The following is a 27,682-nucleotide window of genomic DNA, read 5'->3' as shown; positions in this document are numbered from 1 at the left end:
CCACTTCTTTTGTGGAGGGCAGTACAGATATGGGGTTGGGGGAAGGTTTTGACTGTTAGAACATGTTCTGCCTCATATTTAGCCAACACGTTCAGAAACAGTTAATTCTGGGTTTTGGGTCACTCACAATCATGTATTTATTCATTCATTCATTTGGCATCAAGAAGAGATGCCAAAGTAGAACACAGTACTATAAATGGCATCAATATGTTGGATTTTTTTTTCCCTCTTAAGAACTAAATTTAGAATAGGAAAAATCTTGCTACTTTTTTAATCTTATGATTTTTTGCATTATGGTGAGCTATGAAATACTATGCGAATTCTACATCAGATTATTGTAAATGAAAAAATAGCATGTGGCACTGCTTCTAGTTTTAATTTGAAAATAACCCATCAAGCATTATTGCAGAATCATGCAATGCTGCTCAACATTAAAATTTAAGTGTGAACGTTTGGTTTCTACATTTCTTTTTGATGTCTACATTTCTTTCCCTTTTAATGTGTTCAGTGATGTTTCTGTTCTCAGTTGTTTATGGACAAAGCAGGCTTGGCATGTTAGAATGATGATAGATGGACTTTGTGGAAGATCTTTCTGTCCCTTAAAGTATGGATACCATCAGTACTAATGTATGTGCTTTCTGTGATGCTTGACTTATGACTAAGTTGAATGGTCCACAGTCAATTAGAAACACCTTGACTCTACATAACCCCTTTAAGGCAACACGACTCCTTTTGTAGAGGGCAGTACAAACATGGGCTAGGGGAGGAATGAATGTTCTTGTTTTAGGTGTGTAGAGGTATGGTAAGAACTCATCACTAATTTCCCCAACCAGTGTTAACTGGAAAATTTGAGAGGCTCTGTAATTTGATGAAAACTGTTCAAGGTCACTTTCCTCAGACATTTGCCTCCACTCCTATGTTCAGTTGTACTTTAACTAAATGGCAATAGTTAGAACATTTCTGTGTATTTTCCTACTGGACTCTTGGTCTGCTCCATGGAGGTGCATGTGTCTCCCGCCTCCTACTAGGCTTCTGGCACTAAGTATGGTCAATTTGGCCTGAAGTATTTTGGTCACTGAATCCAAGAGGCAAAATCATCTTAGTCTTCTGATACATAGATAGAGACCATGGACATGTGATTTTTTGATACAACTCTTCTCTTTGATTCTTCATGGATAGGCACTGAATATCACATGTCTTAACTTCTGTTTTGGGAAAATCCTTTTTTTTTTTTTTTCATGTTAATGTTTTACTTGAAGAAACTTTAAAGCAGGGTTTATAAATTCAATAGCCAAAAATCAAAACCAAAAGTGGGCTGAAGATAGATTAATAGTAAGGCAGTGGAATTAGAAATGTCAAGCCCTCATAAAATGCATTTAAATGGTGGCTTTTAGAATGCTAAACATCTCCAGGACCAAATGCAGCTGCTTTGCAACCCTACTTTAAGGAATGATGGGCACTAGGGAAATTTGAGCCCTACAAAAAATTTCTGATGGAGACAAGTGTCCTTGGAAAATGGCAAGTAGCTGTTAGGAGTGGTCAATCTTACCTCCCTTCTTATCTCCCTTTCCACTTCCTTGCCTCCTCTTCCTTCCTTGTATCTTTGCTCTTCCTGCTTCAGTGCCTGTCCAGGTGTATAGGGACTTCTGAGGCTGTATGCAACAGGTGCTGAGGACCTCAAGATCCACTGCCCTTCAATAAAGTCTGCATGGTCTATGCCCAATACTTTTGAAACAATCCAGTGTACAGTTTTAGTCAATTTTTCACCCCAGAAAATCATGGGAGACTAATGGATAACTTTAAGATGACTTATTTTTGGTTGAGAATGATTTCTGTATTCCAACTTTGTTGTATTTGGATTTCAATCCTTTACCTTTTGTAGAAGGTATAAATAGACTTGTCACAATCTCTTCCTAGAGCTGTACTGTAAAGCATATTTCAGATTGAAGGCAGAGGTTACCAACTACAAATGGTGTGATACTGAATCACTTTCTTACCCTTTAAACAATCTTTAAAATTGAAGTTGGTGTGAGATTTAAAAATGATAGGAATACTTAGCACTAGGATACAGTTAGTGCTCAATAAATGGTAATCATGATCCTACCTTTACCATTATGAATTGGGTGTACATATATGCATATGTGTAGTATGTATTAAATATTTGCATGTTTATATGTGTGTATGTGAATATGTGTGTATATATTTTCACATAATCACTACATATATACATGCATGCAGATATGTGTACATAATTAGTAATGATGATTATACATAATTATCTATATATACATATATAGATAAATGGCAGTGAACTTTCTGAGTATAGGACAAATATTCTTATGTGGATTCTACACAGTGCCTTATACAAGATTATGTTTGTGGATTGACACTTTCCTGAGAAAATATGATTCATAAGAACTGCCTAATTTCATTTTCTTGCTCCCCTGTTCAGCCTTCTTTTCTAATTTCACTTCACTGAGGAGAGTAGATAGCTTCAGAATGCATAATTAAGCAAAATGGGTAATGTTATAAAACACTTGCTTGATGTAATTATCTAAATATATTAGGATCTCCCACTGCAAATCCAGTTGGTTGGAGAAATAAAAGAATGGTTTCATGGTCTTTTTTTGAGAATGACTAAGTATGTTATTGGAAATGCGTCCAATTATAATGCACCCTGTGGGGAGTGTGCAGAGAATGAACAGACATGATTATGCACTTCAGCTCTGCTTCTTACCGGTTTAGTTTCCTCATCTATAAAATGGGGATAATGCTATCTGATATTAGGTAGTTGTGAGAATTAAATTAGATAACTTTTATAAATGACTCTTCCTGGAATTTAGTAATTACTCAAATATCTACTGCCATTGTAGATATCTTTATTATTGGTATAATTAACATATCAGGTGACAGGTAAGCTTGGAAGTCCTGTTCTAACATCCTAGTTGTTAGTATATGTAAGTGTGTGCATGTGTGTGTGTACGTGTGCACTGTGACAATGATTCATTTTCCTCATCCAAGGAAGAAATGTTATACATTGTAACAAACATGAAAACTATATGCCTGTGTGTGTGAGGATACATGTACTTAATAAAGAAGTACTTTTAAAAATTAAAAAATAAATTAAGTCATTTGAAAGCTATTCAGAATTTTTTATCTTATTAAGTCTAGTTTATTTCATAAATTGTAGTTTACTAATATTCATTGTTAATACTTTCTAAAATAAAAATGCAGTTTTATCAGGCAGTTTCTTAAATGTCTCTGCAGCAAATTAACTTCAGGTGATGCAGTTAATAATTCCATTGAGGCCAGGCACAGTGGTGCATTTCTGTAATCCCAGAGGCTCAGGAGGTTGAGGCAGGAGGATCACAAGTTTGAGACCAGCCTCAGCAATTTAGCAAGGCCCTATCTCAAAACATAAAGAGGGCTGGGGATGGGGATATTGCTCAGTAGTTAAGTGCCCCAGGATTCAGTCCCCAATATTAAGAAAAAAAAAATTTTTTTCCATTGAGTCTAAAACTCAAATGAATCATGATGGTGCATAAAAGTAATGATTTAAAACATAAAAAGAAGAAAATGGAGAAGATGGAAAAGAAGAAAATGAAAAGATGGAAGAGGAGGAATAGGAGAATCCAGGAGTTGAACATGAGTCAATTATAACTTTTACAGATTCTAATTTTTCTCACCTAAAACTCAACAGTTAGTGAAACAAAAGCAAATTATCAACAACAAAATAAAAGTGTACAATCTATCTCATTCTCCTAAATCAAATTCTTAAAAACTGTAGATAGCGATTAAAGGAATTCCTCAATTGCAAAATGTGTGCAAGTTCCATCTTGATTTGTAGAGCCAGATAAAAATTGTTGAATGTCCTGAAAATCCACTGGTGTTCTGGCCACTTTAGCCAGGACCGAATATAGAGCCAGGGACTGCCAAGGTATAGGTAGTGATTCCCACAGCAGGTTCCATTTATCTCTATTCTTACCTCTCCATTGTATCCTATTGGAGGTGGTGTGGGAACTATAAGAACTGTGATATTGTTTCATAAATGTCCACCAGCAGCCAGACAAGGCATGTCCAAAGCCCTGGAGATACAGCATGGTGGAAGATAGGCAGAGTCTCTGCCCTCAGGAACTCTCATGCCAGTGAGAGGAAACAGACACTAAACATGGAAGCAGGGAAATAAGCACATTCGTAAAACAGAGATTATTCGAAATTCAATAAAGGCAGATAAAAGAGAGCAATGCGATGAGTGACTGGAAAGGGGCCCACTCCAGCCACAGGTCAAGGAAGATCAGTGGGTATAAAATTGCAACTGAAATATTAAAGGAGTCAATCACGTGAAGCTCTAGGAAGAGAGTGCATTAAGCAAGAAGAGCAAGCACTGAAACAGAAAAGGCTGCCATAGAAAGCAGAAGGCATCTTTTCTTTGGTGGCCGTGGTTCCCTTGATGCCTTGTCATTCAGGCAGTTAGAAGGAAGTAAACAGGAGAAAGAGAAGCAGAACTGTTGCTAACTCCTCTCAGGTAAGAGTGAGGAGGGGGCCGTTTCTCCTCCTTATCTCAGTTCATCCTGTTTTGCATATCTCAACTTTTTCAGTACTTGGCTGGGATAAGAGAGCTAAAACCAGAAGGTCGGCTAAGGTCAGATGCTAGAAATAAGACACTCACAAGGTACTCAGTCTTATCAGTAAGACACTTAACAATGTACTGAAATAAATAAAACCAGGGAAGTGGTCAGGGTCAGACAGGAGAACTGCAGACCACAAGGGTCAAATGTCTGCTCAAGCAGCAGAGTCAGTGTTGCAGCCGGCTGGCAAGTCTGGGAGTTTCGTGGATATTGGTTGAAGCATACTTTCTTACAAAGAGGAATTTTTTTGTTGCAGCATTTTATTGGCAGGAGTAGAAAAACATTCTTATTTAATATTTCACTAATATTCTTAAATTTCACCAATTAGAGACCATTTTGATGAACTTGTGTTCTGTTGGGGAGGGTTGAGTGAATCAGTTATAATAGCTTACTGTCCTAAACATATACATGATCAGAACGGTAATAAAGTTCATGGGAGAGCAAAGAGCAAAATTCAATATAACCTGGGAACAAAGGATAATTTGACAAAGTCATACCTAGGTCTAGAAACAAATGGTAATTGGTAAGGAGAATAAAGGGAAAGTTGGGCTTTTCTAAAAGTTGTGATCAGGAGGATCACAAGTTCAAAGCCAGCCTCCGCAATTTAGCGAGGTACTAAGCAACTTAGTGAGACCGTGTCTCAAAACAAAATATAAAAATTGGGCTGGGTTTGTGGTTTAGTGTTTAACGCCCCTGGGTTCAATCCCTGGTACCAAAGAGAGAGAGAGAGAGAGAGAATGAGAAAACAAAAAAATTAGGTGGAATAAAATCTAAAACCTCAGGGTAATATTACTTGGCCTTGCCTAATCATTCATTTGTTTCAATGTATTATTAAACAGAATTTTTATTGAGCATTTATTATGTGCTATACACTAAGATAAGTACTGGGTATAGAGTAGTGAAAAACAGACTAAGTTCCTGCCTTTGTACAATTTATAATTTGATAGATACAGTCCTGATACTACTACTAATAAATATATCATTAAAGACCAACAAAAGAATAATAATAGTATTTAACACTTTGGATTACTGTGAGGATTAAATGCATGAGTCCTTATATGTAAAGTGCTTAATGCAGTGCCTGGTATGCCATTAATAACCTACTGCTATTAAGCTTTGAATTAAGTATCCCCAGGAAGACTGGCTTAGGAAAAACGTAGAATTTAGAACTTCAGCATTGTAGAGGTCTCTGCCTATGCCAACCCTTTTACTTTACAAGTGAAGCAATGAGAACATAGGTTGGATCATTTTAGAAATTAGACAGTAAACACAGAGTTTAGATGGTTACCTGGTCACAGAGATCATACATAAACTACTCCTGAGATATAAAAGCTGTGGACTTACTTCACATAAAAATAACTATATCCACACATGTACACAAAATTTTAGGGAGCCCTTGAACCTAATCCATGATGTCTCATGGATCCATAGATGTTGTTAAAGCCCCCACACATCTTGCCTCTGTGTTATCTGAATTGGGGAATTTTTTTTTTTTTTTCATGTCAACCAGTCCTTTTGTTTGAAATAATATTTTATTGCTGTAATTAATTTCCTCATAAACCCCATTTGTTAATCACATGAGCAAATGACTCCCCCAGGTGCTGAGTAAACATATTTCCAGCTTTGAGAGGGATGCTGTGTAATGACACTTGGAAAGTCCAGTATCCTGTTTATCTAGTATTTAATTATATGTTACAAGTAAACTTTGTCCTTGAAAACCAGAAAGATGTAGTGATTTTAGATGACTGTACCTTATATAACAGAACCTTTTCTCTGTAACTGTGTCTTTTGGTGTATTATTATTTTGCTTTGATGAAGCAAATGAAAAAAATGAAGATAAAAGCTATTCAAATACATTAGAAAATGACTTGCATATTTAAGACACACTTAAGACAGAGCAGTATTTCTTTTTGAAACAGTGTTGAAGTCTCAGTTAAAAAAAAAAAACTCTACCTAATGTTCTCTTATAAATTTAACAAATATTTCTGAAGACTCACTGCATATAAGAAAAAAATCAGAGTCCTATGGGGGAGAAAGGTACACAATTATAAAACAGTGTGAGTGGCTGTGATAAAATGCTTACAGGATATTCCCAGCACACAGGAAGAGGGGTAGTTACCTTCATAAAATTGGGGATTATTGAGCTGAGTCAGGGAGGAGAGAACATCCCAGGAAGAATGTGTTGCCTAAATAAAAGCAAAAAGGAAGAAAAAGGGAGGTATTTCAGAATACCCTGAAGAGTCTGTTCAAAGTGTTGCAGGGTTAACTAACCACTTACCATCCTCCAGTAGGAAAGAGATACAGGGAGCCAAAAGGATGTCAAAACAATGGTTTTCTCAGTGGATTCCAAGGAATGCCAAAGCTTAGGACTCCCTGCTACAACTACAGCTGAGAATTGTCTGGAATAAAAAGTCAAAGTGGGAATGTACTAACTGTGATACAAATTCAGACTCAAGGATACTTGTAAGGACTCTAAGGTCAATAAAAGATGGGGGTACACTCAAATTTCCCACTACACAGGAGACCACTGGTTTGGTCACAAATGGTCATAAATAGTCACAACAGGCAGATGCCAAGCACAGGTTGGACACAGGATGTGGAGCAGAGCAAGGAGACCCTTCCCAGTGGCCAGTGCCAAAAGAAGACTGCCCAAGAGGAAAATGTGGAAGAGGTGGGCTTCAGGAAAGGGAGAGGAATGGAAGAGGTAGTAAAGGAAAGAAATACGTGAAGAGACCAGCATGATTGTTGATGTCTCCATACCTGTGGGCGGAGGCAGTAATATGGAAGGAAGGGTTTCCTCTATGGAATAGCAAATGGCTGTGTAAGCCTCAGGGGTACGAAACAGAGTGATTTTTATGTTTTAGCTTTTTAAGCTGTTATTTTTGGTAAAAGTCCTCAGAAACTCAGTTCTACCCACTCTGGTTCTAAGGAGACCTCACTGACCTGCTGCATTCTCTAGAGAGATCCCCAAGTCTGTCAGGAACTATGGAGAGACAGCAGTCTTCTCCCAGGTGAATTAAGGAATTAGAAATCAATCATATAGTTGGGACTCCTTGAAAACTGCTGTCCTTAATGCTTCCTTTATCCGTGGGACTATGACAGCATAAGGCTGACCTCCATTCAAGTGTGTTGCTTTCACCTGTGAGAAAATGGAGCTACAGATTCAAAGTGACTCTTCCCTTGCTTTGCAATTGAAAATTGGAGCCAGACAAGCAAAAAACATCAAAAATAAAAAAAAAGAGAGAGAGAGAGAGATTGAAAGGCACAGAGCCACATCTGCAAAAGAGAACTACAAGAATAAATAATCAAATAATCATGGCTTTTTGACCCAGTCCTGCTAATTGCTTCCTGATTGTTCTGCCTCATTTCTGTCTCCTCTACCTTCAGTCCATCCTGTGCATGACTGCCAGCTTAAGTAGAGCGGGATCACATTATTTTCCAGCTGAAAAATCACAAACGACTCCAGTTTTTCCCAAGGAAAACTCTCTGGATACTTCGCTCTGCTACTCAGAGCAGAGCCATCCATGTTCTGACAATCTAACATTCCAGCTGCAATTCTCCTTTCTCTCTGTATATATTTTTCAGTCCAGACACGGCTTTGTTCCTCAATGTCCCACGACCTCATGACTTCCCACCTGTAGTTCCAGGCTGTTAAATTTCCCATATATATTTCCAAAAATATCCAAGCCCACTTTTACCAAAGTCACATTGGTGAGGGGAACATTTTTTGTCCTTAACTCCTCAACCACATAAACTCTTTCATTATGTTAAGCACCCAGCTTGCTATTCTTTATCAACATTATGAATTTTCAAAGAACAAATAATATACACATAGCCCCAATATTTTTAAAAATATATAGAAAAAGAAAAGAAGAAATAGGGGGAAAAATGAAGGTACCTGCAGTTCTCATCACTCAAACACAAGCAGCATAATACTTTGGCATATTTCTTTCCAGTCTTTTCCATCCATAAAAGCCCGTGAGGAGTCTCATTGTCTCTCCCTCAGTGAGAGCTCCTTGAAGGTCAAAGGTGACTTACTCCTACAGAGTCTAACCTGGGGCATTGCTCTAAAAAGGGCTTACCACGTTTGAGTTGAATCAACATGCAATCATTAAGTAGCTAAGATGCATTTCACAGTTTGGAGTAAAAGCAATAAAAAGCAACCTTCAATTATGTATAACAAGAAAATATATGAATAGACCATGAAACCTGAAGTAGACCATGGAACCTGAAAGTCTTGCTGCCTCTCTTATGTTGCAGTCACAACACACTAAAGACTTTAACTGCTTTTCTCCAGAACTAACTGGACTTTGGAAGGAGTGGGGGAGAAAGATGGCCTAGGAGGGAGGATGGGGAGCAGCAGATGTCAGTCAGAGGAACTGTGGAGTAGAAATGTCACCATAACCAAGCCTTCTGATTGTAAAAATCTGTCTCCACAACTTGTGAACCTCAAAGAAACATGCAGGCAAGTGCATCAAGGACATCTGGCCTTGCCTCAGTCTGTGTCAGTCTGACATCAGAGGAGACACAATTCAGGTCCTTTGTGGACATGGTGCTGAGCTGACTTTCTTCAGGAATAGCATCAGCAATTGGGAAAGATTTGGGGATTCTGAATAATTACAAAAGATCTCTGAAGTCCCCAAAGTCTTTCATTCCAGAGGGCTTTGCCGAACTCTCAAGAGCTTTTCCAGAACTTTAAGGGGCTCCAGTGACATTCATTTTATTTTTTGAGATTTTCTATACGGGGTAGATGATACATGAGTCAGATGATGAAAGCCCTGGGACCTGTCATTTAAACTACTCAAGGTACTGCTTCTCCATTTGTAAGATGTGGTGGATCCACCTGCATCCTAAGGCTGTTGGAGGATTATTTGTAAACTCTATGGGTTTGGTGCAGAGTCTGGACAAAAGAGAGAGCCGTTATTACTGTTTCCATTAAATGTCTTTGAAGTGTTAGAATCAAATTGTTTGTGTCTGGGTTCAGACTGTTATTACAAAGTGCTGTAGCTCCAATGACTTATAAACAACAAAAATTTATTTCTCACAGTTCTGGAGACTCGAAATCTAAGTCAGGGTACTGATTGTTCTGGCGAGAGCCTCCTTCTGGGTTGCAGGTTATCTACTTTTTGTATCTTCACATGACAGAGTGAGAGGGTTCTCCCTCTTTTGTAAGGGCACTAGTGTATTTGACTTAACTCCCTAACACCCTATCTCCCAGCAGATCATAGTGAGAATTAGCGTGTCATTGCATGAATCTGGGCAGGGGTGGGGAATGAGAGGTGGAGGAGCATGGGGTTAGAGACAGCACAAGATCCAAGTTCCCTTAAGAGGTCACAGGACCAGATAAACACAGGGAAGACCCTTAGAGTAGGATCTTACCCAACAGCAGCAATGCAGTGTCAATCTACTTTTCAGTTAGAAACACCCAACCCTGAGGCAGTGTGGGAAGAACCAGAAACCAAAAACCATAGCTCCATTCAGCTATGCTACATTAAATGTGCCTTGCATGAGTGAATCCTTTTTGAACTGTTAATGAAAATAATCCTGAAATATACCTTTAAGATTCCATTTTAAGAGTAGCTTTGGATTTGAAAAGTTCCTGATGTCACTGTTGTAGAAAGACTTTCACTCCCCATATAATTCTACAAAACATTGTGCAAATAGCACTTACTATGTTTTTTTGGCCCAAAGACTGGCCGGGTCTCTGAAGTGAATAGTTGTTTAAGGCCATAAGTACTCCATGTGATTTTCTGGCATTTTCTCTTTTTCTAAAATGCTAAAACCAGGTATTTGTACAAGAAACTAAAGGACACTAAAACCCCAAGTATTTTAATCTATACAAAAAATATCTCTATAATAGGTAACAAAAAGGAATATGAATCATTAATTTAGAATGATTTCATTTAACCTTGATAGATAACCAAGCTTGGGAAGAGATCTTTAACTATTAAAAAATAAAACTATGATTACATAGACCTAATCAAGAAATCATTTCCGAAAGAATATCAGAGTTACAAAGGCAGATATCTGATTTAAAATTTCAGGCCAGTACCTCTTTTTGTTTTAATTTTACAATTAGTATAAACAACTGTAAATCATTCCATTTCCTTCTGAGCCTTTTGTAAGAGTGTCCCTCGTGTAACAAAAACGTATGTGCTGTGCATCAATATGAGAATAAAATGCTATTCTGAGGTCAGTTGCAAGCAGAATGGCAAAACAAATTCACTTTCATGGCCCCAGGTTCCTCTTGCCATCATCTGCAGAGCTGTGTGCCCCCCACCCATTCCATCCTCACCAAATGCCCAAATGTTGGCTCCTCACAAAGCAAAATGACTAGCAGACCTTGCATGTAGATTAGGCTATAAGTTGATTTTCTAATTAATTCAGTCACTTATTCTGTCAAACATTTTTTTGTGGTCTCAGCTGCTGTGCCAGGTTCCACCCTAGTCCTGGGGTTACAGATAAGCCATGAAACCTGCCCCACCTCCAGACAGTCAGGTGAGGCAGAAGTGGGATAAGTCATAGCTGTAATACAAACTGAGGGGTTTCCTGAGAGGGGAGAAGAGAAAGTAATTGTGTCCCCAGGAAAGAGAAGGTGGTCAGGAAATGATTAATAGAGAAAGCAGTAGCTGACCCAAGGAAGAGGTGGGGTATCCTTCAACCCAAGCCCAGAGAACAAAATGAGTCACTGACGGATAATAGTTTAAAGCCTTACCATCCCAAGTTATTTGCATTTAAAAGCAATGAAGCTTAAAGCTAAAGGGAAGAAAGTTGACCAAAGGCAATTCAGGCTTAAACTATTGAGTATAATTTAGCCAGCAGGAATTATCACGATTCCAGGAGAATGATCCATAACGTATTTAATATCATCTAAGAATTTTTTTTCTTTCTTACATATAGATGCCCAAGAATGAGCCTAAATTGACTGAATCTCACGATCTCTCAGGAAAAACTTTATTTAAAAAAAACTCTTAAGTTGATTCTGATGTGCTAGCCCATTAAGAATTATTTTCCTTGATAGAAATTTCTAAAGCAGAAAACAGCCTGAAAATTCATCGCTTTCTCTGTTGATACCATCCCCAAAGTTCACAGTGTCCTCATTTCATTGCTTCTACAGCACGGAGCTCACTGAACTTGCTTTCTGGCATGAAGTTTTATCATTAGACTTGGAACACTTCAGAGACAATTACATCATTTAGTACAGGGTACAAGATAGTCACTCAGTATATGTCCTACTTAAATTCTTGTTTTGGTTCAGATACCTTTTGGAAAAAAATCTGTGACTGTTTCTACTATGTACCAAGCACACAATGGAATTAAAAGAAGTGAGATATGAAGTAGCACTTTGTAAACTGTGAATGCTTCTGTGTTAGTCAGCTTTTCATTGCTGTGAACGAAGTATCTGACAAGAATAACTTAAGAGTTGGAAAAGTTTATTTTGGGCCCACAGATCCAAAGGTTGGGTTCAAGGTTGGCAGAACCTGTTGCTCTGGGCCTAGGGTAAGGCAAAATGTCATGGTAAAAGGGTATGGTGGAGAAAAGCTGCTTCCCAGCTGGAAAGCAAAGAAAGAGCTGTTTAGGGGCACAACTTAAGAACAGACTGATCACCACTGAGAAGTTCAAATTTGAGAATCTTTATTAAGTCAGCCAGCTGACTGTCTCACACAATGCCCTAAAAAATGGCTATTGGGAGAACAACCCCAACCATAGTGTTGTAGGGGTTCTTATACGAAAAATCACATCAATCATAAGTGTCTGTTGCTATGATTCAAAATTTCACATTAACATCATGAGATCATCAGCAGAGGGGGAAGTGGGTCAAAACGACCCTTACCTAGCTACAAACATCCATACAATCACCGTTCACAAGGTACATTGTTTAGGAGGAATCAAAAGAGAGCAATTTTTCATTATATAACAATTGTCATTTTGTATTGCTAAACATTTCACGCTATGTAACTGATGATGGGGGACAGAGGTGGGGTGGTCCCATGGGAGAAGTTAAGCAATTGTTGATGGGTATAGAGGCAAGATGTTCCCATGGGAGAAGCTTATTTCCTATATAACATGGAGTCTCAAAGTGACATGGAGTCTGTTTAGTCATTTCCCATATAGTCTGGCCTATAACATTCTCATGGAGCCAGATCTGTCAGCCCATCACAGAGCAAGGAACCAGGACAAGATAGAGTCCAATGGCATGCCCCTAGTGACCCACTGCCTCCAATCACACCTACCTGCCTACAGTTACCCCCCAGTAGTCCATTCAAACTATTTATCCATCAGATGGATTAATGTACTGAGGAGATTACAGTTCCCATAATCTGATCATCTCACCTCTGAACATTCCTGCATTAATACAGAAGACTTTCAAGATCCAAATCATAACGACCCCACTTATTTTTGAGGTATCATTACAAATTATGGGGTAATTGTGAATCCCCTCTGAAAGCCCAGTGTTTCTATCAGGAATTCATACTTTTACATTATGATAAACATATGTAAGTCCCATTAAAAGAGATATCTTAATTCTTCCTCTTACTTTTACACCATCTGCAAATCAAACAGCATGCTGGTTCACATGTTTCATTAGTTAATTGCCTGTGTAGAACCATCATGTACCCCAGGTATTCACTTTGAAGGGCAATATTAGTGTTTTGTTTAATTCACAAAAAAAAAAAAAAAAAAAAAAAAAATGCAGTCCATTGCCTTAATACATTCTTCCCTCAGGAAACTGGATTTCATTTTAAGGACACCACCTTACCTACCTTCAATTGGGAGAACAGTTATTCATTTTCACTATTAAAATAAGGTTGACTTGCAGAGAAAAACACACCACACGGTGCCTGTGTTCCCAGCTGTCTGCAGTGGGCATGACGACTTCTGTGCTGATGGGGCCTGGTGGTGGAGCGCCACCCCAGCCTCTCCCCTGCTGTGGGCTGGCGTGAGCTGGTTTTTCCAAACAGCTGTTCAGTGTCAACCTTCTTTTCCCCTGTTCTAATAATTCCATAATTTCTGCTCTAATGGCTCCTCAACCCATTCCAGTTTGGATGACACATACTTCATCTAATTTGGACTGGTAGCTGTAGCAACATATTTTTAAAGGAAAAAAAAATCTCCATACAATACAGATCCCATTATCCTCAAAAACACAAGTGATCAGGGGTCCATCTCATCCTTCCCTCCTTTCATAGGTGAAGAAGGGTCATTGTGGACACCCATTGTATATTTTAAATCAAGTTGAATAAAGGAATATGTGTAGTACTTGATTTATCTGTTTACACTCAGATGCTGTACCTATTAAAAGTGGGTTTGAAGTGACTGATTCAATAAATAACTATGTACACCTACTCAGATGGGGGATTCAGGGACCTAGCCCACTTTCCATGAAGAATTAAGACATTACTTAACAGTAGTAACGGTTAGGGTGGGAACAGCTGATGACAGAAGTGTGGGGAAATGCCATTCACTCACTGTTTGGCATGAACAGAATTTATTTCACTGGAGGAGGTGGCAGTACTTCAGGAGGAGGGAGTACTGCATCAGGGGACTTTGATGTCCCAACGTGATTAGTCTTCATCTCATCTACTGCAGTAGAAGACAACTTGGGAATAAAGTTACAGGCATTGTCTTTACTCTTCCCATTGGAAAAGTGCTGAGATTTTTCACCAATGAGTAACTCCCTTTTTACCTCTTAATGTCTTTCTTAATAAGCACTTTTTCTCCCTTTTCTTCTATTCTGGATATGACGACCATAATCCCTTCTCTGGGAAATAATCAAGAATCTGCTCCTTCCTTATTTCTCTGCCTGCAGGATTCCAATTCAACTCCTTTTCCCCACAGCAGCCCAACAATGTTTCTCAGGCTTAATTCCAACAAGTGCCCTTCAACTCCTTAAACCCTTCAGTGGCTCTCCATTGACTATGATAAAATCCAAACACTAGCATGCTTCGGAGTATTTTCTGACTTATGCATATCTGCTCCTTAGCTCTTTTTCCCTAGCCCACAGTTTACCTGTCTCCAAGAACACGTGTGGCATGTTCACAGGCTCCGCAAATTAATGTTACTTCCTTTGCTTAGAGGAGTCCCCATAAACAATCTGAAATTTGAATCCAGGCTGTGCTCCTTACTCACTGTAAAGCCTTCAGCAAGGCTCTTCAGCTATCCTAGCCTGAGATTTGCTATAGTTAAACTGCAAATAAATAGAGTGACCAACAGAGTCCTTGGGACCAAAGATAATGTGTCCTGTACAGAGGTGAGCACATCACAGGTGTGCAGGATTATAATCTACTTCTGATCTTTCAAAATTCCTTTCCAAGCCTCACCTCTTCAGTTGTGGCCTCTTCTGGAAGCCCCAATTAGAAGTGACCACCTCCTCAACTGTATACCACCCATGTGTTCTTCTACTAAGCATCTGTAGTAATTTATGATACTTACTTATTTGTTAATTTAACCTTCAAGTTCCACAAGGGTCCTGTCTTACTCATTTCTGTTTTCCTAGCCCCTGACGAAGCTTCTTGCACAGAGTTGACACTCAATTCTATGCAGATTGGTCAAATGAAGGGATTATTGCTGCCAGACTTACATAGACGTTTGTTTTGATATTGGCTATTCAGGGAAGCCAGAGAGACAAAAACTGGAACAATCTTCAGAATTTTTCATTTTAAAAAATCCCCATGTTGCAGTTCAGGACATTGTACCCTCCAAAATGAAAGTGTTATACACATGTGTGCCTCTAGATAGTGATAGCTAGGTAAATGTTTTTTCTGGTGAATATTAGTAAGTACTGACTTTTGCACCATCTCATGTTACTTCCCATCATTCTGTCACAGATTAGATGTGAACCTACCATTATCAGAGCATTCTTAATACAGGGGTATGGGATGTCTCCCATTGGGGAGGCGATATATTTATTTATCTATTCTTCTTGTTGAGTTTTCCCAAAACTGAGCTTCAAAATCCTGCTCCCTAATGTCATGTAGTGAGGATATTAACTGATATTGTTTTCCGAAATGAACTCTAGTTCATCCTTCTGACAACTACCTTCTCCACAGAACCTTGGAGAGGTAAAAAAGATCAAAAGGAAGAGGGAGATAAGTGGCTTCTCCTCCCCGCTGCCATTTGGTCTAGCAGGGGTCTTAACCAGTAGTGATTTTGTACCCACTTGGCCCAAGATACTGGACAATATCTGGAAACATTTTTTTTTTGTGATAACACCCGGGGAGAGGGCTATCTAGTGAGGAATACTATTCAATAATCCACAGTGCTCAGGACATCCCATCCACAATTTCATTAAAGAAATTTCCAACCCAAGTACTGAGTTTGAGAAGCCTTGCTCTAAGCCATCTGTACACATTTCACTGCTCAAAATTAACTTTATGGTTTCTTGGAGTATTTTAAAGACAGAGGCTTTAGGGGAAATACAGGCAAATATGGACCCCCTGAATTTAAATAGAAGGGAAGGCACAGGATTATGTAATGTAGGAAAAATTTGATAAATGTCTTTGCAAACCACCATCCCCTTCTAAAAGAGGGTCACTTCTTTGACCCTCCTTTAGGACCCACTATAAGCATGCTCTAAGCTATGTAATCATGCTGTGAATATTCCCAAAGCGAGCAATGTGAAATTCATATATAGTTAATTATGTCAAATTATAATATAGTTGATATGGGGTGTGGTCCATAGTACAAGAAAAGAGTACTTTACTGATATTGCAAATATGATGTAAGAAACACTTTATAATGGAAAAATTCCTCGTTTGGTTTAAAGGGATCATACACATGAGATGGGATGTTAACATTTATACAAGGATAATGTCCTAGGTTCTTATTTTGGAACAATTGTTTGAAATTTACAATGAATTCTCACCTAGCTAAGTATTTTATTTTATGAGCCGTGAGCTTATGTGTGTATGTGTGTGTGTGAATGTGTGTGTTGATCTAATATTATCTTAAATAATTAAGCAACTATTTTCAATGAACAGGGTCTCAAATATTTCTTTATAACCATTGCTTTTAATCCATTTCTCACAAATTGTCATGTAAGATAAAATTAGTTTTAGTAAGTGCCCATAAAGCAAAATAATTGTTTCAATAAAATATGGGAAAAATTCATATTTATGAATGGTTCAGTGAGAAGATTTCGAATGTGGAATTTATAGCAATAAAGAGAATACAGCAGTCTCTTTCTGGTCTCTCATCAGCTCTCAAGAGCAAGAGTTTAGAATTGGATTATACTTGCTAAGATGCATCAAAAAAAATGGGTTACAATATTTACTGCTTTTATTGCCTTTTTCTTAGAGCAGTTACCTTAGCAGAATTCAGGATACTGAAGTACAAATGCAGTTGGTAGACAAAACAATACATTTACAAACTTTTTGAAAAATGAAAACAAAAAAGAAAAAAAAAGGACTAAAATGATGAAGGTAAAATCAAAGCTATGCCATGAATATGTTCACAATAGAAGACAGATGCCCAGTTAAAATGCCTAATACTCCTAAAGGCAGAAATGGGACGCTCTAGTGAGTCATTCATTATACTCTCCATCACAGCAGTGGGCAGATTTCTTTCCACAGGTATATCTTTGAATATTTTGTCCACTCTTGTGTGAAATGACTTACAGGATGGCTTTTCCACTGCTTCCATTGTGAGGCCATTCCACAATTTAATAGATATCACTATTGGGAAAACATGGTAGATACAGAGCCTTCGTTTTCTCTATTCAATTTCATGCCCTGACTTCCAGTTTTACCCCCAGGGAACATTGCTGACAATTCTTTCCCTTTTTGATGAGGCATTTTGAATTCCTGGAAATTTGTATCTTATCCCCTAAGTCACTTTTTGAAGAATGTTGCATGTACTGTACATCAAGTACTTAATTCTTTAGTCAATGAACAATATATTTAGTTTTCATAATCTTGTCTCATAAGTCATTTCCCAGCCTGTTGATCAATCAGTCTTCTCTAAATTCTCTCAGGTTTGCCAAGATCTTATATTAAAGTACTCGTGAAATGATTTGTTAATCTATTCCCATCTTATCAATGCACTGCACAGATAACAATTAATTCCTACTTTCAGACTGAAGTGCTTTTTTTGGCACCTTGGAGGTCTCAACATTATCCTCATAGATTTTCTTCACTTGCTATATTTCAGAGAACAACTTTCTCTTTTTAAATTTCAGGTATAAAGTAACATTTCTAGATTTAGTGATACCAAAAAGTTGAAACAACTTTCTATTAAAACTTAATTACTTCCCACCATAGTAGATCTGATATATTGTAACAGCCATTTTGCATCCATTGTTGATACTTAGAGAAGTTGTTTTGCTATTTTCTATGTTCTCCCAACTCTCAGGGTTCTACTGTAACATCAACATCTCCATGTAAAAAATATCTAAAATACTCCACTAATCTAGCCCCACATGGACTTATATGGACAAGTTATTGAAGTCACTGACCGACCTTTGTCAGGCATGTAATTCACTCCCTATGAAGTTAATAGTGTGCGTAGTTGACACAGATACATTCCCTGTTTCTTTCAAGTTGATTAGTCATGATCATTTGTCAGGAAAACTTTTAAATTCCTGTCATTATTTTTAAATATAAATATTTTCTATCTTCTAAGATGACCCTTTCTTTCCACAGCTTTCAAATTTTAAAGTTCCCCATCTCCAGAATTAATATTATTGCCAAAACCATCATTGTTTTGTCTGAGAATTATATTTCTCCTTGACTATATTTTTATCTTAAATGTGGATAATGAATAAATCTTTTAAAATTTTGAGCCTGTTAGCAGAGATGAGTCTATGAGAATCATTGTCATATGTTAAATGTCAATACTAAAAATCCTTGGAGGAGAAGCTTAGAAATATAGAGGAAATATTCTTTTCACACAGCCTTAAAATAATTGAATCACTCACCTGCTACCTGACCTGCTTAGCATTCTTGTTAAGAGTGATACTGCAATAGTTTACCAAGAAGAGAAACACCTTTGAGATAAAGCTCAATGTTAACTGTGGTTTTGCTGTGAGAATGTGGCTTCACAGAACCTTTAGTTGTCACACATTTAATAATATGTAAGAATAGGAATAATATTAACCCTTAAGCCAACCTTTAACTTCAAGTCACTGATACAAAATGAGTTGAGTTAAACACCTGGAAATACAGGCTTTAAATTTACTAATTAAATTCTCAGCTGCTAGATAATGGGTCATTATTAAGAATTTGAAGATGACAAGTATCACATCACATCCTAGAAGCCCTTCATCCTTCAAGTCTTTATTGAGAGCTTATCATGGGCTACCATGGAAGCTGGAAGTTAATGAAAGAGCGTAAGGTTTCTGTTACTTTGGGAACACAGAAGAGGGAGCAGCCACATTAGATCTAATGATGCTCTCAAAGGATGTTCAATTTCATCTGTATACTAAATGACAAGGTGGGGTTAGTTGAGTGGAAAAGAGTTGGAAGAACCTTCTAAGTAAAGGGAGTCACCTATGCATGTTGAAAAGAACTGATAAAACATGAAATGATTCTGAAAGCCTGGGTATAAATAAATAGCTGGAAAGATGTTGGAGAGGAAGACAGGAGCCAGATCATGAATTATTGTATTTACCAAAGGACTACAAGCTCTTTAGAACCTCTGAAGGTTTGGAGTTTGGAAGTTGTACAGATGACTTTTTATTCTCTATTTTGATTTTGCACTTGATGACCAGTGGAGAACAGATTGCAGCTGGGCAAAAATGAATGAAGATTGCTTAGGAGGCCATTATAGCAATCCAGAGTTGGAATAAACTGGAATCAGAGCACAGTTTTAACGACACGGGTTTGAAGGATTAAGAAAATGTATCACATGGATTTAGTGACTAATTTGGGAATATTTCAACATTACCTCTGGTATACAATGCACTATTAGATGAAGAAGATGGTATTTTTCTAGGATGTGAAACACAGGTTTTATGGGGAGATTGATGAATAACATTTTGGACATGTTGAGTTTGAGGGAGGAGCTTATGGGGCATCTGATGGGAAGTAGCTGGAGATAATTTGACAGAATGATCTGATTCTCAGCAAAGGTTTTTCTGGCCTGGAATATGGAGTCAGACATCATTCATATATAAATAAATGTAGATGTCAGGGTATTCAATGACTCTACTCAGATGCCAAGCATTGAGCTTCAGAATCCTGGGAAACATTGACACTTGAGAAGACATTAAGATATTAAAAAGAGAGAATACAGAGAAGAAATAGGTAAAGAAATAACAGAACATCAGAGCATATTATCACAAAAGGCAAGGGAGGAATGCTAAAGAAGGAGTCATCAACAACATTAAAAACATATATATGACTGGGAGCGAATACCCATGCTGTTATAGGGTAAAGAGTAAGTCAACAAAGGTAAAGTACTTCAAGAATCTTATGTGTAAAAAAACACTGATTTACAGAAATGATACTGAACAAGAAATTAAAATTGAAGAAATGTTTTTCAAGATGCTAGAGACAGACTTTCTGTAAATTGCAAGGGGAAAACAAATAGGAGAAGGTAAAGGTACAGGAAAAAGAAAGAAAACAGAGTGTGCTGTGATTTTTTTCAGTAGAAATCCAGATGAAGGAGTCCAGATGTTGATTGGATTACTGCAGCCTTTTGCAGGGTGAATATCACTGTACAGCTGGTGGTAAGGGAGCAAGGCTAACAGAGGGCTTGAAGTAATGGATTGTGAGAGCTCTAAGATCAACAGAAAGCTGGTAAATGGGGATGTAAAGGAATTAAGTGACTGGACAGCTCAGTGAGGCTGAAGAGAGAAGGTGTGGCAGCCAGAGAATTTAAGAGCAAGCCAGGACATGGATGGTGTGATCATAGAGTGGCTCCAAGCTTCAAGCTCAGACAAAGAGGGAGTTGCTGCAGTGGGATACATAGGATGGGACATTAGAGTTGAAAAAGTCAAAAGGCTACAAACCAGAGGTGTATCCCTTTGTGCTAATTACAAGGACTCTGACACCTTCCAGGATGGTGGCAATAAGAGCTGGAGATGAATACAGAAATGCAGATGCCAAATGTTATGATTTGACTGTGAAGTGCCCCCGAAGACTCATGTGTTGGAGGCTGTCCCCAGGGTAGCGGTGTCCAGTGGTAGGACCCTTGCAAAGTGATTGGATCCTGAGGGCACTGACCTCATCAATGGATTAATTCACGGGGGAGTTGTAATTTGAATGGACTCTTGGGAGGTGGTGGAAAGTGTAGGAGGTGGGATCTGGTTGAAGAAAGTGGGTCTTTGAGGGTGCATCCTCAGGGACTATATCTTATCCCTGGCCCCTTCTCTCTTTCTCTCTTCCTCCCTCCCTTTCTGCCTCTCTGCCTCTCTTCCTCTCTCCTCTCCCCCTCTCTCCTCCCTCGCTTCTGCTTTCCCAGCTGCCAGGAGCTGAGCAGTTTTCCTCTACCACACCTTTCTGCCATTGTATCCTGTCTCATCTCAGGGCCAGAGTGGTGGAGCCAGCTGACCATGGACTGAAACCATTTCCTCCATTAACTCATTCTTCTCAGGTATTTTAGTCACAGAGATGAAAAGCTAGCTAACATCATGGTCCTTAGGGGATATGAGAAAGTAATGGGTCCTTCAGTAGAGGCAACAACATAGAAGGTGAAAGCAGAGAAAAATAGATGAGAGGCCTGAGTTTCAGAGGAAGTGACTATGTGTGCATTTGCCTGTATGTGCCTGCAATATCTTTAAAGGAATACCTAAGAGCCATATAATGCTGATTGCCTCTGAGTGGCAGTCCACTATTAACTTTTAGATTTGGGGCCTTATGAATGTATTATACTAAAAATTTCAAAGGTTTTCCAACTGTCATAAGGGAGCTGGGAGAGAGGCACTTCACACCCACCTGCTTGCAGAGTGCTCGGAGGGAAGCTGCAGGCCTGCAGGGAGGAGCTGTCTCCTGAGGGAAGCTTTGGTTCCAGCAGAGAAGGGTGAGCTTCTAGGTGTCAGGGTTACGTGCACAATGACTTGGGAGTCTAGAGGGCATCACGAACAAAACAGCAGCCTCTCAGAAGTAAGGTTGTGCTTATGGTGCCCCATTTTAAAATTAATCTACTTAATAGATTTTAGACTGAAAACATTCAAGCACTGTCAGAAATCCAATTTAAAGTTTCTCTTTTATTTTTGAGGAGAATATAGAATCCAGGATAAAACAGCTCCCAAAAGCAATATTCTTTACCATTTGCAATAAATCATCAGCTTCTGATTTCATCAGTAAACTAAGAAGTTGACAGAAGTTAATGCAGTGTTCTCTGGAGAGCAGAGATCCTCGTTCCCTTATATTCTTATCTTCTATAAAAGTTTATGGTGTTTTGTTGTTGGTGTTGCTCTTAAAAAGATAGTATCTTCCACTCTCCACACAGGGTTATTGGTGATTTTTTTTTTTTTATTTATCCCGTTAAAATCTAATATATGCATTGGTTGAATATAACTGCAGTAGTTGACTAGACCTATTTGAGGAAGAAAAGAGCAAAAATTAATGGAGCCACAGAAAGGATCAAGTATCAAGCTTGATGATCATTTGACACTTGATTAAACAGCATCGTTTTTTCTTCCCTCTTCTCCCATTCCATCCTTCATTCGCTCCTCCATAACTCAACAGGAAGCATCTTAAACAGAGCCAAGGATACAGTGATTCTAATTAGAAGGTTTTTATTCAACCTAATTTTTTACTTTTCCATGTTAAATATCACTGCATATTTCTCTCCCTATATCATGAAGGGACACAGAGAGGGTCACCTGCCTTTCCTTCTTTTCCCTGAGCGTTGGTGAGTTCCAAAGGCAGGAACACTCAGTACTGTGATTTGCTGTATCAAGGTCTGTGACAGGGAACTTGAGACCAGCCACATGTGCTTCCACTACTTCCTATCTTCCTTCCTGCACCCTTGCTGACCTGGATATTGAGAGGCTGTTGAAGTGTCAGGGTTTTCCATTTTGCTTAGTACAGGTGTTCCTATTACTAGGGAGTGTGCCTCTAAACCTGTCGATGAGAATGACAGGAGTTCACCAAAGACCTCTCAAGGGCAGTGAATTTCACATTAAGATTGAGACTATTGCAGTCAGGAATTGAACACAATAGATGGTGTAAGCACAACCATTAACTCTATCCACCCCCAAACCCTCCAGCCACTCTCATGGGTACCAGATTCTTTACTGCCTGTAGCTAAGAGGTTTTAATTTCAATGTATAATTTCTGTCTACAAGTATCCCATCAATATAGCAGTGTACACAATATTGTGCAAAATGTTTCATCCAACTCAAATGAAAGCAATGGAGAATTTCACTACTGTTAGATTTATTTTAAAACAGAGCTCACATAGTTGAAAACCAAGATGCAGCATCTGGCTGACCACTTCTGCTGACCATAAACAATTGTTGCACTTTCTAGGACTATGAACTAGATTAACTTTAACAACCTCTTTGATCTTTTATGTAAAGGAAAGATAATGTGGTTATATAGTATTTGTTTATTGTAGCTTCAAAATATATCTTTGAATATGGCTGTTAAAGAGTCATCTTAACTGCAAGACATTTCCCCTGGCTTTTCACATCTCACATGCAGAGAGAGCACAGTGAATGTGGTTTAGTGTCTATATGTTGAGCCCTGTGTTATTTCATATAAAGCAAAGATTTCTTTTGCAGAGGATTTATCTTAAATCCCAATGGTGCTCCCTTGTGGAAACTGGGATACGTGTTGTTGACCTCATATTAGATAAAGAATTAGTATTTTTAAAATACAAATAGTATGGAATTACTGTATCCCCAGCCTACCATACTGTAGACTATTCCTCCCTTTTAAACACAAATATAACTATTACCTAAGGTAATACTTGTTGAAATATTATGAGAAGTTTACTTTGTATTACAACTATCAGAGCACAAAGCTTAGGATAAATCTTGAAATAGAACCTGGGTTCAAGGTGGTCATGACCTTATCCTGGACCAAAAGTACTATTGCCTCTTCTCTCTTCCACCTAGACCTCACTGCTCCCTGTGCACTTCACAGAGGACAGCAGCTTGATCATTCCAGAATTACCAGTTATCTTTAGAACCAACATGGCTCTCTGTTATCCTGCAGTCCTGATAGGTTATGAAAAGGTTAGATAGTGTTTTAGTCAGCTTTTTCACTGCTGTGACCAGAATACTGGCAAGAAAAATTTTAGAGGAGGAAAGGTTTATCCAGGATTCACAGTTTCAGAGTTCTCAGTCCAGAGACATCCAACTCTGTTGCTCTTGCCCAAGGTGAGGCAAAAGGGTGTAGGGAGGAAAGTAGCTCAGGAAGCAGAGAGAGAGAAAGAGCTCCATTCACCAGGGACAAAATATATCCCCCAAAAGCATGTTCCCATGACCCACCTCTTCTAGCCACACCCTGCCTGCTTACAGTTACCACCCAGTTAGTCCATTCAAGTGGATTAGTTTACTGATTAGGTTAAGGCTCTCATAGTCCAACCATGTCACCTCTAAACTTTGTTTCATTGTTTTGACACATGGGCTTTTAAAAACCATAAATATATATATCTAAACCATAACATGTAGCAATTGGAAGGATACCACTAGGTAGGACAGTGTTCATAGGGAAGAAAAGAATGTATGACTAAGCAAAGGACCTTGTTTTCTTAAAGCATGTGCTACAATGCAAAAAAATAGACTAATACAGAAGACATGAATGAATCCTGGCTCTTGGTTAAGTTAGATACATTTTCTTTGGAAAGTAATACCTCTGGACTCTGATTCCTGAAATAGTTAGGGTGTGCCAAGTCATGCTGCATTAACAAACAACCCTGAAGAGTCAATGACTTGCAAAACCAAAAGTTTGCTTCTCACTCATGGTACATGCCAGCTACTGATCACCTGCAGTTATACCCCATGTATCTTATTTATTTGTGGATCCTGACTGAAGGATCCTTTCCCTTCTGCAATAATCTTTTATTACAAAAGAGGGAAAAGAACAATGGTAGAACCACATAATGTATTTTAAAGCTTCTGATCAGTTATGACTTTGATCACTTCTCCTTCATCCCGGTGGTTAAAACAAGTCACAGGGCCAAGCCTGAAGTCAAGGAGACAGAAAATACATCCTTTTTTATAAGGATGGCACCAGGAAAGAAGCCCTAGAAAGATAGACCCAGTAGAGCAAGGCAGCACGATATCTGTGCACTGATTGGTGAGGTTTCTTCCTACTTCAAATTGCAAAATTTAATTAATGAGTTAGAAATAACAATGATTATAGTTCAATTGTGGAAATATTTCATCAAGAGATTGGAGGCTAATTAGAAGATGACTGTTATGATTTAGCTATTAGGTGTCCCCCAAAGCTCATGTGTGAGACAATGCAAGCAAGTTTAGAGATGAAATGGTTTGGTTATGAGTGAATTATTTCCCTGATGGAATTAACTGAAAGCCATTAAGGTGTGGCTGGAGGAGGTGTATACCTGGAGGCATACCTTTTGGGCATATATTTGTTATCTGGCAAGTGGAATCTCTCTTTGCTTCCTGGTCATCATGTGAGCTGTTTCCCTCTGCCACACTCTTCCGCCTTGATGTTCTGCTTTACCTTGAGCTCTGAGGAATGAAGCCTGCTATCTATGGATTGAGACTTCCAAACTACGAGCCCCCAAATAAACGTTTCCTCCTCTACAATTTTTCCAGTTGGATTTTTTAGTCACAGCAGCAAAAAAGCTGACTAAAATAATGGCCAGGTCTGACTAACTGAATATCTGTATAAATCTGTTTACATCTGCATAGATGGTTTTTAATTTTAAATTCCAACCAATATATATAAAGCATTATTTTTTCTCAACTTCTTAAGATTTTTTGTTTGGTATTTTGAAGACAACATACAATAGTATTTTCATATATATGGTAATTTGTAGCTAATAAGTACTTTTATGTATGTCTGTTTCTATCTCACATGACCAAATTGACCGTGTATAAAGATTGTTTACCACATATTCCCAATGCCTAGGACAGCAAAGAGTGGGTGGTCCTTGATAATTTGCTGGAGAGTGGCAGGAACCATTTTTGTAGAGAAGATATGAGAGATAAATAGAGGGCTAGTAAAATGGTTTCTATTTTTCCCCCAAGAAAAAAGCATCTAGGGATTAAAATCTTCTTGTCTAATGGTGGCAGAAATTACCATACAGGGAACCCCAAAATCTTCTCTTTGAGTAGGCTCAAACTATTATTTTATCCACTGTATTTGTACCTATACCCAGCTCACATGGTTGTGGACAATGAATTATATAAGATGAGAGATGTTAAAGCTTTCAGGAAATATCAAAATCTCAATGCACATTTTGTGTGGTAGTATGATAGGTCATCGTAAGTGAGCTGAAGTACCCAACATTTTTTCCAAAGGAAAAAATACAAAAATGCGTCGAGCTAAGGACTTTCTGTGTGACAGGAACTTTTCTAAGAGCTTTATATATAGGGTTCTTTTTAATCCTCAAAATATCTCTTTGAACTAGGAATTATGTCCATTTTCAGATAAGAATATAGAGGCACACAGTGGTAAAGTGCCTCCAGGTCTAATCCAAAAAAAAAAAAAAAAAAAGAATATGGAGACACGAGATGTTAAGTAATAGTGCATGGTGCAAGTGTCATGGAAGAAGATATGTCTCTGAAGAAGGGTCCGAGGAGTTCCCAGAGAGAAGGAGAACCCAACTTAGGACCAGCAAGATTCTTGCCTTACAAATTGGAAAAGAATTTAGCACACCTTAGTTAGAGGTATAGACAGAGTTTTGTTTAGAAAAGTAGATACATATTCAAGGGAGAATGTGGGCAGTCTCAAGAGAGACACCTTGTGAGGTAAAGTAAGGAATATGCATTCAAGGGAAAATGCAGCCTATCTTGACTGTGAGAGATGCCTTTAGGGGTTCCAAGCCCTTCTTTCAGAAAAACTTTGGTGAGGGGCAGGTATGGAAACGCATATAAGAATGATACCAATTTGGTGATCTCCTTAAGCTGATGTGTTTTTCATTATCTGATCAGTAGACAGTGCTGAAAAGTTCCCTAAATTATAGATTCTTCAAGATATTATATCTCTTTGCTTGATCTATTTGCAGTGGATTTGGGGGCATTAACTAACAGCACACAAGTACATTTATTGATTTCCCAGGAACTTTTGGAGAAACAGGCCTGGAAGAGAGATTGGCTTAGGGAGTGAGAGGCCTGGAAAGGTATGGAGAACTTCTGATTTAAAATCTTTTTCCCTTGTCTTTCCTTTATGTCTCCTTTCTACCTATTCTCATTCCTTCCATTCTACCTCACTAGGACTCTAGCTGGTAAGTGGTGAAGATGGGGTTTGAATCCAGAGAGTCTGACTTTAGAATGTATAGCAGGTGCTTCCTTCCTTTGAGGAAGTGTTAATATAGCCATCTGTTAAAGAGAAAGGTAATGTATTGAAAAGACTGTACTAGTTTGGAAAGAGTGCAGCCGACATCCAGCAGGGTTGGTTAGTTTCACATGATTTATCTAACTTAATCCTCAAACTCACATTCCCATTTCACAAATCAGCAATCTCATGCATAGAGTTTGTCTTAGGTAAGGTCACACATTGTTCCTTGTGGAATTCCATTCTGAATGTTCTGTCTCCAAATCCACTTTTTAAAAATGTTTTAATACACTGATTATCAAATCTCTTCTAAAAACCAAAACTGTTGGAGTCTTTATCCAGCAAGGTGAGTGGTAAAGGAGTTTTTCAACTTCTCTGCTCTTCATTTAAAGGCATGGGGTTTGCTTTTATTTTATTTGTGCTTAGAGATCCTCTGATGAAGCCATCTAGGGCCATTTGTATTCAAGCATCTTTATGATCCCATGATCCCTGCTGAGGTGAGAGATAGCTTTTAGTAATCCCACCAAATCAATTCCTGCTGACCAACCTCAGGGGTCATCATAAAGTACTTAAGGAATTCTCATCTGCTGCATTCTGTGATCAGGCAAACATTTTAACTCTTCTTTGAAGAAAAAAGGTAATTCTGTACCCTGCTGAGGGATAAAATGGGACTAAATTGTATTTGAGTGGAGA

General features: G+C 38.3%; 1 protein-coding gene across 2 annotated transcripts in view; it reads left to right on the top strand.

Annotated features, from left to right (window-relative positions):
- The window catches only part of PDGFD (platelet derived growth factor D), a 231,221-nt gene that overhangs the window by 157,036 nt on the left and 46,503 nt on the right, over nt 1-27,682 (top strand). The window lies entirely within an intron of this gene.

This window comes from Sciurus vulgaris (genome assembly GCF_902686455.1).
Source record: "Sciurus vulgaris genome assembly, chromosome: 11".
Taxonomy (NCBI): domain Eukaryota; kingdom Metazoa; phylum Chordata; class Mammalia; order Rodentia; family Sciuridae; genus Sciurus; species Sciurus vulgaris.
The sequence above is the reverse complement of the archived record's forward strand: the minus strand, read 5'-3'. Positions and strand labels throughout refer to the sequence as shown.